Source organism: Hyperolius riggenbachi, chromosome 3 (assembly GCF_040937935.1).
Source record: "Hyperolius riggenbachi isolate aHypRig1 chromosome 3, aHypRig1.pri, whole genome shotgun sequence".
In the NCBI taxonomy this organism is placed as follows: Eukaryota; Metazoa; Chordata; class Amphibia; order Anura; family Hyperoliidae; genus Hyperolius; species Hyperolius riggenbachi.
The window spans coordinates 225,427,179-225,440,170 of NC_090648.1; the positions used below are offsets into that span (position 1 = coordinate 225,427,179).

The following is a 12,992-nucleotide window of genomic DNA, read 5'->3' on the forward strand; positions in this document are numbered from 1 at the left end:
CCCCCCCCTTAAGGAGCAGCCTCAGGACGCTCCACAATGTTCTTACACAACCCCTGCCAAAACACAGCGTGTAATAAGGTGGACAGCATATAAAAATGCAGTGTGGGTGGCAACTAGGTGGGCAGGATGAGATATGTAAAGTTGCGATGATAAAATATTTTGAGAAACCACAACGAAAAATTTGATGATTCAAGAACTTGGTATCCAACTTTAATAAATCAAAATTACAAAACATTTTTGGTAAAACTTTTTATCAAAAACTGAATTTTCAGAGATGAAAACTTAATAATTCACAAAGATCATACAATTTTGATAATGTACACATTGCAAAATGTTTAGGCAAATTTTTAGGCAACAACACTAGCCAATTTCAGGTCAGTTTCAATCCTTCATCAGGCCTTTACAAAACAAAGAAATCTCCATCACTTGTGACATTGCTGGTGCTGGGGGGAGGACCATAGTTGCCCGGTTGAGCTGCCGGAAGGGGTCAGGCTGTGAGGGCGGTAACGAACGAGGACTGTGGTACCAGAAAAGGAATGGCGGGTAGCGACATGCAGCAGTAGAGTAGCAGAGATCCCTGGGGGTCTCCTTAGTAATGCTAGTTCACTGCAGCGTTCGTCAAGGAGTTTAGACATGTTCCTAGCCAATTGCTTCCCAGCCTGAAAAGGGAATTGGATAGAATGTAAAGAACTCACAGGACGATACAAAAAAAATACCAGAGTGAGTACTAACTTTAATTCTGGCAAAGTTATTGTTGCCTGCTTTTAGAACTTGGAGTTAGGGAATTGGATTGAGCCCAAAAACATACAAGAGGAGGTTGAGTACCAAAAGTAAATGGTTGCAAATGAAGATACTGAAATAAATCAAAGAGAAATTAGAGAATTAAATGTACAGTATATTTAATTTACTTGGCTCCAACAATAAATAATGGCAATCATATTTTAGATTTAACACATTTATCACACTTTAAGTTTGCTTGGATCAGTTACCTTTTCCATGTACTTTTACATTTCATGGGAATGTGATGAAAAATGACAGGATAAAAAATATATAGGATAGAATCAGCCATTACGGCTTCAGCAAATCATGGACATACTTTCCACTTCTGGAAGAGTCAACTATTTATTTGTCAGATTCCCACTGGAAGCATCCATATTTCAGCTGCCATTCTACACAGCGGTTTGAATATCCTGAAAATTATGTCTTTTTCAGATTATCGATTTTCAAATACAACAACTACCACTGGATTTACTTCTGTCACTTTGGAGAAATAGCCTTCAAAATAGCTCTTGAATGGCTGAGGTTAGGGGAAGGATGAAAACGCTTTGCACAGATAGACATGTCGGAATCAGAAAATCAATTTGTGAGTCTTACCGTGACATTCGCCATGAATTCAATGTGCAGCATCTGGCCAATGGAAATAAATGAATGGTTGCCAGCAAAATAAATATATATATATTCATAAATCGTGTGTGGTAGTCAGCAACAACTTGTGAACATAGTCCTCAGTCATTTGTGGTCTTCCATTATTTAAAATGAAAATGAATAAAACAAATGTACAGAAATGTTTTCCAAATGTAGAAAACACAAAAGGTTAGTTCATAAGTCTGCTGTACATTGGAAAGTGGCCATTCTTCTCCAGGTATTGAACATCTTTCCCATTTCTTTCATATATAAGTAAGCTTCAGCCATAAACAACTGGCAGTCCTTAAAGGGGAACTGAAGAGAGAGATATATGGAGGCTGCCATGTTTATTTCCTTTTAAGCAATACCAGATTCCTGGCAGCCCTGCTGATCCTCTGCCTCTAATACTATTAGCCATAGCCCCTGAACAAGCATGCAGCAGATCAGGTGTTTCAGAATTTAAAGTCAGATCTGACAAGACTATCTGCATGCTTGTTACTGGTGTTATTCAGATATTACTGCAGAGAAATAGACCAGCAGGACTGCCAGGCAACTGGTATTGATTAAAAGGAAATAAATATGGCAGCCTCTGTATACCTCTTATTTCAGTTCCCCTTTAATCACAATTTCATAGCTCCCAACTGTCCCTCTTTTGGAGGGACAGTCCCTCTTTGGGTGCCCTGTCCCTCTGTCCCTCTTTCCTCCTAATTGTCCCTCTTTCAGGACTTTGTCCCACTTTCTATGTAAATATATATATTTATCTACTAAAAAATGTGTGTGTTTGACTCTGAATCCATTAAATTGATATAATATTAATTTTAAAATATTAATATAAAGGAAAATGAACCAGGATAGAAAGGACCAGTGTAGTTTGAATAATAAAACAACATATTTTTCTCACGACATGTTGATGGTATGCTTGACTAGGGGTGTGATGGGGCGTGATGAGGGGTGTGGCAGGGCGTGTCTTAAGTATCCCTCTTTCTCATCTCAAAAAGTTCTGAGGTATGCAATTTCAATATACAAAAACGAATACTGTGATCAAAGATATATACATAAATTATCAACAAGAGGATGGAATCAAAAAACATTGCATCAGATAAAGCAAGGAGAAAAGAAATAGCCAGGCAGAACAGGTTTTTGCTTTTGGGGCTGGAATCTCACAGTTTCCTCTGTGTTCTGGAAAGTTTGGGGTACCACCTAACCATTTGTTAAGTGGTAATCCTGATAAAGAATACCTTATGAAGAGCATAATCTTATGGGGTGTTTTGGCACCTTACAAAAGAACAGAGACAACGGGAGACAAATAGCGCAATATGTAATGATCAGGTGAAATAAAATAAGTGTAATATAAAACTACTCACAAAAGTGGGTTGCATAAGGGGCAACCAACCACTTAAAGCAGGTGGAGATATTAAACCCAACTCCACTCAGGGTGTCCACTGGACTGGATGTGGACGCTCTCTTGAAGAAGAAACACTTGCTTGATCCACACTGGTCAACACCATGTGGGTTTTGGAAGTACCCCTCCAAACTGGAAGGTTTTGGGGGGTGTAAACAGCGCAATGGGAGAAAGAGATGCCCAGAGATGTATAAAACTAGGTAAAAAACACTTGAAATCGAAAAAGGGGGGATGTGTGGATTACCACAATAACAACAGTCACATATGTCAATAATATTTATTGGCACGGGCAACGCGTTTCATGGGTCTAAGCCCACTACCTCAGGCCAATACAGCACCAGAGGATTGTTGGCTAGAGTACTGAGTGCCTCAGTACTCGGTTAATCGTATCTCTGGGACTATCTGTATACAGGACTTGGAACTCTGTATATCTTAAAGTGTACCACAGCAAAATGTCATTTTACTGAGTTTAAAAAAACATTTTTTTCTTTGAATAATTTGAAATTGATGTTCTCAAAAACTACAAGTTTTTTTTTTGTAAAACAAATTCTTTAATTGTTTCTACTATTCCAATTTGTGTAAACCTTTTTTTCACAATCTATGCAAAAAAAATCATTTATGACTGCTGTCTAACATGCTAAATATACAAATGGATTATGTGAAATCAATTCAATTTCAAAATCGTAATTACTTGTAATAATGGCCTTTTACATGAAATTGTGCATAAATGATATTTGCACTAATCCTAACTGTACAACAAAGCTACGATGCAGTCCCAATTTTACAACAAAACTACAGCAAACCTGTAGGTATGTGCTCGTCCTTGTAACTACTCAGGGATTCAAGTATTTCCCCCCCAAAAAATACACAAATTTATTTAAAAAATAAAGAGATAAATATTTATAAAAAAACAACAAACATCTGGGGGGGCGATCAGACCTCACCAACAAAAACTCTGTTGGTGGGGAGAGAAGGGGGGGGGGGTCGAATCACTTGTGTACTGAGTTGTGAGGCCCTGCAGCTTGCCTCCCCCCACCCCCCAGTGCTCCGCTCCGCCTACCAACAGGAGATGCGTGCTCAGCCTGCGCACAATCTCCTCCACTGTGAGCCCCAAGGACCCAAGCCACAGTATGAAAAAGGTATGGCATGCTGTCAGGAGGGTGTGAGCCCTCTCTTACCGCTCCCTTGTTTGTAGCATGTGTGCCTCTGTTCCCCCGTTCTAGACCCCATTAGTGGCTTCCAGACTCAGCATCCACTATGGAAATACTGCGCCGTGCATGCGCAGTATTTCCTTCCTTCTCCCCTGTGCCCACGGGTACATCATCGCTAGACATGCCCATCTGGCGATGACGTAGCTGCGGACACAGGGGGAGAAGGAAGGAAATACTGCGTATATGTGGTGGGGGGCGGAGGCACACCTGTTACAAACAAGGGAGCAGTAAGAGAGGGCTCACACCCTCCTGACAGCACACCATGGGCTTGAGTCTTGTTAGCAAAATTTCGCGTGATAACGGCTATCGCATGTGAAAATGCGCATTTGAGTGTTAACACGAATTTTCCGCGCGTCTGCGCGATAACTGTTTTTTCGCGCAAAGCCGTGCTGACAGCACCGTTTTGTGAATCAAGCCCTATGTCTTTTTCATATTGTGGCTTGGGCTCTGGTATCCTTTAAATCTAGCCCATAATAATACATTCACCTAACCCTAACCCTGGCCAAACCCTAACCTCATATTATCACTGACCTGAAACCTCACAATAATACCTAAAATCAGACCTTTCTAACCTTGGGATGCTATCCATAACAACCTAACAGGACAAAGAGTCCTTAAAACTGACTTGGGCACAGATCACAGCCAGATAACCAATTATCTCTAAACTTAATGGGCAGGGACAGTTTGTCTCTCCACATCTTTGCAGCAATCACTCTGCATTACTGTAATATAGTAGCGGTCACTTCGTCTTTGTATATCCAAGGCAGCAGCCTCCTATGTAGGAGGAAGACGGACTCTAATATCTTTACTTTAGGTGCTAGGTGATCTTGAACCAGCATTACTTACCTAAAGAGTACTGCCTGTGTACCAGAGATTTATGCATGTTTTTGAAGGTATTATGTAATTGTAAGGGCAGGAGTAATGGTCTAACGGTTTTGATTTGCTTTTGTTTTCTTCTTATTAGGATTAGTATATTACACTTATCTTCTTTCAGTGCTGCAATCCACATACTGGAGAGATGTTACTGCTTCTGAGCCATAAATACATTCCTTGTCACAACATGAGTCACAGCACTTTAGATTACCTTCTTGACCTGTGTAAATATCACAATCTGGAAAACATTCACATTAATAAAGCTTGATTTGCTGACTATAAAGCAAATGAAAAATTGTAGTCACTGAAAGATGAAAGTCTAGTATGGATGTAAAGAAAGTTTTTTTCAATTACAAAAAAGATAAAACATTTATATCACTCTTTTGTCCTAGACCTAGTGGATTTAAAACGCCAGAGCTGCAGCCACTAGGACGCGCTCCATAGGCAGTAGCAGTGTTAGGGAGTCTTTCCCCAGGTCTCCTGCAGAATAGGTGCTGGCTTACTGAACAGGAAGAGCTGAGATTTGAAGCCAGGTTTCTTGTGTCAAAGGCAGAGCCCTTAACCAGTACACTATCCAGTCCCTATTCCTTTACAGCAGAGACAATTTCAACTCCTATAACCTAGTAACTATTTTGTATTTATTTTTTTATTTTAATATTAGATATGTGCTACTAGTCTTGTTAGTTCATATTGTAAGCCAGGCACCCAAAATAGTTTGCTATTGTAAAGACACTATGGGCCATATTCTATTCTAGTTTATAAGTAGCTTGTAGCTTGTAAGCTACTTATCACCTAGCCATTGCGTGAGCATTACCAGCAAATCCAATTGCTGGCTACAGTCGTGCGATGGCCGAGCGTTAGGAGCATGAATACTAGCCATTTACCTGAGCGATGCTCCTGTATGCTGAGTGAGGTTTTGTGCCATGGAGCTGTCCTTCAGCACCAGGGAAGTGCTGCCCCACTCCCCAGGGAAATGTATGCGCAACCGCCGATGTCACCCAACATCCATCACTAGAGCCAGCAGCCTCCCAGCACTTACCTGACGTCCGCGCTACATGCCAGGCTCCATATTTGTCCACTAGGTGGACTAAAAAGAATTATCAATACCTCATAAATTCAAGTTTTGAGAGGTGACGGGCAAATGAGAAAATTAGTATGCTAATACCAGTATAGTACTATACATATGAGTAAATATCCCCGTGTACCATGCCAACAAATAAACAACAAAGTCCAACAACAGAAATAATTGGCACTTCAGTGCATGAGGATATAAAACATACGGTATTCTTTATTTCAATATATCATATAGACAAAAGCTAAAAAGATCACCTATCAACAGCACAAGCACATGCGGCTGCAGTCTCGAGTACTATGATATTGATCCACACCCTGCTGGTATAGCTTTCCATATGCTGTAGCCACACAAAAATGGAGTACTGGAGTAATGAGTAAAAAAAAATGAGTAATGGAGTATATACAGATGTCAGACCGACTGATCCCAATCATAGATCAACTGGAAGTTAGCCAGACATAACAGATCTTGGGCCTCTGTTGTTGTATGACAGTTATAGTTCCAGACTCCACTTAGGCACAGGTTACAATGGTCATATTAGTCTTTAACCAATATCACAACTCACATGTAAGGTGTATAGCTGGGACTGTATGGTCCTCGGCTTACAATTCAGAAAACACCACAAATAGCAGAGTGATGGTGGATTATCAAACTACTCTGTGTGGATCGAGGCTGGAAAATATGAGCCTGTGTGCCAGGTGGCTCCAAAGCAATGAATGCTGATAAACAGTCTGTGTAATACAGTAATTTGCAATAGCCATAAATAATTGCTTGGAATGTCTATCAGCGTTCATTGGTTTGGAGCCACCATAAAGGCATACTGTGCACTCCACTGGTGTATGTCTGACTATCAGGGACACAAAAGGATGATGTGTATATTTAGCAATGATGTATCATGGGAGATCTTTCTTTCTCACATAAAGCTGAAAAATTGCACATACCTTCTGGCCAAGGCAAATTCATATTTATCCTAGCTTTTTTTTGTATGAGAGTTTTTGGGCCTCTTTGAGCCCTGTATAATTTCCTAGTGGTTCTGGGTCACCATGAGCATGCTGGGTACTCTGCAACATTGGAAAGGTAGTAAGACTTTGTAACCTTGGAAATGAAGTGAGATATCTATTTAGTATGGACATAGACAATCCTACAGAAGCTCCAAGTCTTCCATACTCCAAAATAAAATAAAAGTTCTGACTAAAATGGGCTTTTGTCACATATACAGTACAGGCCAAAGGTTTGGACACACCTTCTCATTCAAAGAGTTTTCTTTATTTTCATGACTATGAACATTGTAGATTCACACTGAAGGCATCCAAACTATGAATTAACACATGTGGAAGTATAGTACATAACCAAAAAGTGTGAAACAACTGAAAATATGTAATATTCTAGGTTCTTTAAAGTAGCCACCTTTTGCTTTGATTACTGCTTTGCACACTCTTGGCATTCTCTTGATGAGCTTCAAGAGGTAGTCACCTGAAATGGTTTTCACTTCACAGGTGTGCCCTGTCAGGTTTAATAAGTGGGATTTCTTGCCTTATAAATGGGGTTGGGCCCATCAGTTGCGTTGTGGAGAAGTCAGGTGGATACACAGCTGATAGTCCTACTGAATATACTGTTAGAATTTGTATTATGGCAAGAAAAAAGCAGCTAAGTAAAGAAAAACAAGTGGCCATCATTACTATTACAGTCAGTCCGAAAAATTGGGAAAACTTTGAAAGTGTCCCCAAGTGCAGTCTTAAAAACCATCAAACGCTACAAAGAAACTTGCTCACATGCGGACTGCCCCAGGAAATGAAGACCAAGAGTCACCTCTGCTGCGGAAGATAAGTTCATCCGAGTCACCAGCCTCAGAAATCGCAGGTTAACAGCAGCTCAGATTAGAGACCAGGGCAATGCCACACAGAGTTCTAGCAACAGACACATCTCTAGAACAACTGTTAAGAGGAGACTGTGTGAATCAGGCCTTCATATTAGAATGGGCTCGATTAACAAAGCGGTGCTAACCCAGTTAGAGACTTTAGGCGTAATAACCATTGCACCACGCTGGTGAAAAGCCAGTTTAGGCGTGATAAGTTTAGGCGTGATATGTTTAGGTGTGATAAGTTTAGGCATGGTAAGTTTAGATAAGTTTAGATCGCGCGCAAAGTCCCGCACGCAAAGCAGCGCCATTAAATTCTATGCGAAGTGCACCAGACTTTGCTAGCGCAAAACTTTTGATCAGCTGTGCACTGCGGTGCTAACCAAGTTAGTGCTTAAACTTATCATGCCTAAACTTATCACACTTAAACTTATCATGCCTAAACTTATCATGCCTAAACTGAGTTTAGGCATGATAAAGGGCTTTTCACCAGCGTGCTAACTGTTAGCACCGCTTTGTGAAACAGGCCCTATATCTGCTAGGAAACCACTGCTAGGGACAGGCAACAAGCAGAAGAGACTTGTTTGGGCTAAAGAACACAAGGAATGGACATTAGACCAGTGGAAATCTGTGCTTTGGTCTGATGAGTCCAAATTTGAGATTTTTGGTTCCAACCACTGTGTCTTTGTGCAACGCAGAAAAGGTGAACGGATGGTCTCTACATGCCTGGTTCCCACCGTGAAGCATGTAGGAGGAGGTGTGATGGTGTGGGGGTGCTTTGCTGGTGACATTGTTGGGGATTTATTCAAAATTGAAGGCATACTGAACCAGCATGGCTACCACAGCATCTTGCAGCGGCATGCTATTCCATCCGGTTTGCGTTTAGTTGGACCATCATTTATTTTTTAACAGGACAATGACCCCAAACACACCTCCAGGCTGTGTAAGGGCTATTTGACCAGGAAGGAGAGTGATGGGGTGCTGCGCCAGATGACTTGGCCTCCACAGTCACCAGACTTGAACCCAATCAAGATGTTTGGCATGAGCTGGACTGCAGAGTGAAGGCAAAAGGGCCAACAAGTGCTAAGCATCTCTGCGAATTCCTTCAAGACTGTTGGAAGACCATTTCAGGTGACTACCTCTTGAAGCTCATCAAGAGAATGCCAAGAGTGTGCAAAGTGGTAATCAAAGCAAAAGGTGGCTACTTCGAAGAACCTAGAATATGACATATTTTCAGTTGTTTCACACTTTTTGGTTATGTACTATACTTCCACATGTCTTAATTCATAGTTTGGATGCCTTCAGTGTGAATCTACAATGTTCATAGTCATGAAAATAAAGAAAACTCTTTGAATGAGAAGGTGTGTCCAAACTTTTGGTCTGTACTGTAGTTTAGTCTCTCTTATGGTTTACCCCACTCATTTTACTATTGATTTCTCTTGGGCTTAATTAGGTTATTTATATTAAAACAAATGTTAAGATCAGTTATTTTATTTTAAATCTAGTGCAATTTTAGGAGAATGAACTGACTGCAGGCCACAGTCCTAATGATTGAATTAATTTCGCTGTCATCTTAGGGATGCTTGGGGCGAGGTAGAACTTTTATCGTGGTCAAGTAATTACAGTTGCATATTCAAATGATAAGCTGCAAATCTACTATTCAGTGGAAGGAAGGAAGAAATGGGAGCGAGCGGGGTGGGGAGATGGAGGCACTAGAGGTGTTTCCCCAGCGACCACTTGTATGGGTTGCAGCAGTTCACTCTTATTAAATTTCAACTGCATGTGATGAAAGTGAATGGAGAATCGCACGTTTGCTAAAATTTACGTTTTTGCGTCCGTATTTTCACATACATAAAAAAACCTTACTTCTTGTAACATAAATGTACACAATGAATACAAATTCCCATTGATTTTCATTACAATAGTGACATTTTATTTAAAAATAGTGTGCGAAAATCCGCTTACGAAAGGAGATTTTAATGGGAAATAAGGTTCACTTTTTCACAATGATAAGAGTGAACTCTAATTACTGGTGATGATCACAGACAAGTAAAAGCAAAAAAAATATTTTTACTCATCCTTTTGAAAAAAATTACATTGACAAACTTCAATGAGGCCCCTAAGATCGCATATGAAGTCAACAGATAACTTAAAAAAAGAAGTATCAACAGCATGTTAAGTAAAATTTTCTGTTGGAAAAATGTGATTCCTTTATGAAAGTGTGATTACCTGGCTTTTGTGCTGCCTTTAATGCTTTCGGAATCACTATAGAAGGGCCTTTTTCAACTGCAAATTAAATAAAAAAAAAGTTTAAGGCTACTCCTTTAGGGCTGTCTAAGATGGGGGTTTGAGGTGGGGAATTCAGTCAGAGACTCCTTTGAACTGGCCGTGTGCATGTGAGCAATCTGTATCAAAAGAGAAAAGCCTGCCCCCCTCCCCCCTCCACCTTTGGAATCATAGCTGAATGCTACTGGGGCCGTGCTCATACACGATTAGTATTTTTTGCCTCTGGGGATGCCACTGCATGTCATTATTTGACACATGGTGGGGTTACCCGGCTGCAGAATTTTTTTTTTTTTTAAAGATCTCTGTATAAGATAACCTTTGTCAGTGAATTCTTAAAATTTATCAGTAAAAAACTAATTGAAAGGTTTGAAACACTGGTCTCATGGAGCACCTGCTGTGTTCTCCCTTTAGGTTGCTTGGTTGGTAATCTGTAACTGCAGGGTGCAAGCGGAACAGAGCAAAATGTCTATTGCCTCTTCAGGTTCCAGCACCACCTTCTTGGATTGCTTCTCCTCAGAGCTGCTTAGCATTTGTTCTCCATAGCAGCAGCTGGGGTCTCTCATCATGTGACTTGTTGGTACGTGCCGGTCAGTCACATGATGAGAGCTGCCAACTACAACCATGGATGCTAGAGAGGAAGCTGAAGATGAGGCACGGGAACCTGGAGATGAGACACTGACTGGGTGGGATTTGGCTCTGGCTACTGAAAATAGGGGAATCATCTGGCTATGTATACTGAGTGGGTATCTGACTACCTGTATTAGTGTTACTATGGCTACCTAAACTGGCTACTTGTACTGGGTGGACAATTTTTAAATGAATTCTTTACAATGTTCATTTTAAGTTTTGTCCACAAGATGGCACATGAACGTTTGTCAAGAAACTCGGGCATTAGGCTTTTAATGAATATGTAACAGAATATAAACAGGTAGAAGAGTTTGCGGGAAGCCAAAACATCACCTGATGAAGCCCGAAGTGCTGCCGAAACAGCTTGTGAGTGGCGAAAATGGCAATAAGAGAGTGGGCTGTGCTCCTGTATACCAGCCTAGGTTACGAGTAAGACCAGTGCTGTGGCCAAGTGCAGGAGGCAAAGTGAGGATCTCTCACCAGACTCCATTAATTGTATGTGCCTTGATAACAAGTCTGCATCTTGTAAGCTTGTTTTATCTTTTTAAGAAAAGTAGTACAATTGGAGTGCTCTGTTCCCCCTCTTCCTTTTTTTTAATACTGGGGAACATCTGGCTCCCTGCACTCGGGAGGAGAGGGATTTATCTTGCTACTACTTGGGGGGGGGGGGGGGGCATCTGGCTATCTATACTGGGGTCATCTGGCTACCAATACTGGAGGGTGTCATTTGGCTACTTATACTGGGGGACTATCTATACTGGGGATCATCTTGCTACCTATAGTGGGGGGGACTATCTATACTGGGGATCATTTTGCTACCTATAGTGGAGGGGTCATGTGGCTACCCATCTGGCTACCTATGCGATTGAATCATCTGGCTTTCTATACCCGGGGTGGACATTTGACTATCTATACTGGGCAATACCCCTAGTGCAATACATTTTTGTTTACCCCATATCTGTGCCATTATTGAGGTCGGCCACCTATTGATCTTTAATTTTAAGCATTTTAATGTATTTTATTATTTCCTCCTGGGTGAAGCAGGTGGTTTTGGCTCACGACCCGTAGCGCCTGAGTTGGGCTGTACTATAGCACTAGTGCTATAGTCCGCGGCCTGTGCAATGGGTAATTTGAGTGCCGGACCCCAAATAACTTCTCCCTCCAAGTTGCAACGAGTCGAATGGGGAATAGTATTTAATGTCGCCAGGAATTTGAGCGGGATAATATGTACGCCTCCTGGGCACCTCCTTCCCCATTGTATACTGGATGGGCAGTCCTCTCGCTTCCCTTATTGGGGTTCATCTGGCTACATATACTAGGGGGCCATCTGACTACCTATACTAGGGCCCATCTGACTACCTATATGGGGGGGAGGGGTTGGGTGGGTGTCATCTGCCTATTTGTACTGGTTATCCGGTTACCTATACTGGTGGGATGGGAAATCTAGCTACCTATACTGGGGGGTTGTGTGGCTACCTATGCTAGTGGGAAATCTAGCTACCTGTAACTGGGGGGACATATGGCTACCTATACTGGTGGGAAATCTAGCTATCTATATTGGGGGGGGGGGGATATCTGGCTACCTTTACTGGGAGTACATGGCTAAATTTATTGCTCTGCTTGGGGCCTTGTATGGTCTTAATCTGTCTCTGATTTACTATGCACATTTGTGATACAGATTTGCTTTAATCTGGTGAATACAACAGAAAAGGCAGATTTTGAGTAAGTGAACAGTTCCTTAAAATAAGCTTATACCCATCCACATAAAACTCTGAGAGTAATTTACTTAGCTGAGGCATTGCAATTTGCAATCCCTCATCTTAATTTAACCGTAATCACCCAAGCAGCAGGCAGGTGGCAGCGACATGCAGAAGCAGTGAGCGATCATGCTGCTATGTATTTCAGGAGGCGTGTCCTGCTTCTAGGACAGGCATGTGCAGCTCCAATGAAATGAACAGAGAAACAGTGCATGAGCATGAATAAAATGTATGAATAAAAAGAAACCTTTTTAAGGCGCTCCACTTTTACAAACGCAGAGCAACATTTGAACAGATCGCAGTACGTGGATTTCATTGATACATCATAAGGTCACTTGTTAATCTGTGAACTGCCTTTTTTCAGCAGGACATTGACGGTAAAAAAAAGATTAAATAATTCCACAAAGGAAATTGTGAATTTATTTCAATTCATTGGAACATCTCATCTATTAGTTTGAACAAGATAACTAGAAAAGGGGTCAGCACCATGCAGTGTAACAGA

General features: G+C 41.2%; 2 protein-coding genes across 3 annotated transcripts in view; one reads left to right on the forward strand and one right to left on the reverse strand.

Annotated features, from left to right (window-relative positions):
• ARSA (arylsulfatase A) overlaps positions 1–12,992 on the reverse strand; it is a 125,385-nt gene that overhangs the window by 109,402 nt on the left and 2,991 nt on the right. Inside the window, exon 1 of one of the 2 annotated variants that reach the window (XM_068275867.1) lies at positions 1,375–1,392. The exons of the other annotated variant lie outside the window; for it this stretch is intronic. The gene's annotated coding sequence lies outside the window, so the exon portion shown is untranslated. Of the gene's footprint in view, positions 1–1,374; positions 1,393–12,992 lie in introns of those variants that run through there. 2 annotated transcript variants of the gene reach the window in all.
• The window catches only part of SHANK3 (SH3 and multiple ankyrin repeat domains 3), a 597,458-nt gene that overhangs the window by 23,168 nt on the left and 561,298 nt on the right, over positions 1–12,992 (forward strand). The gene's annotated exons all lie outside the window — the stretch shown is intronic.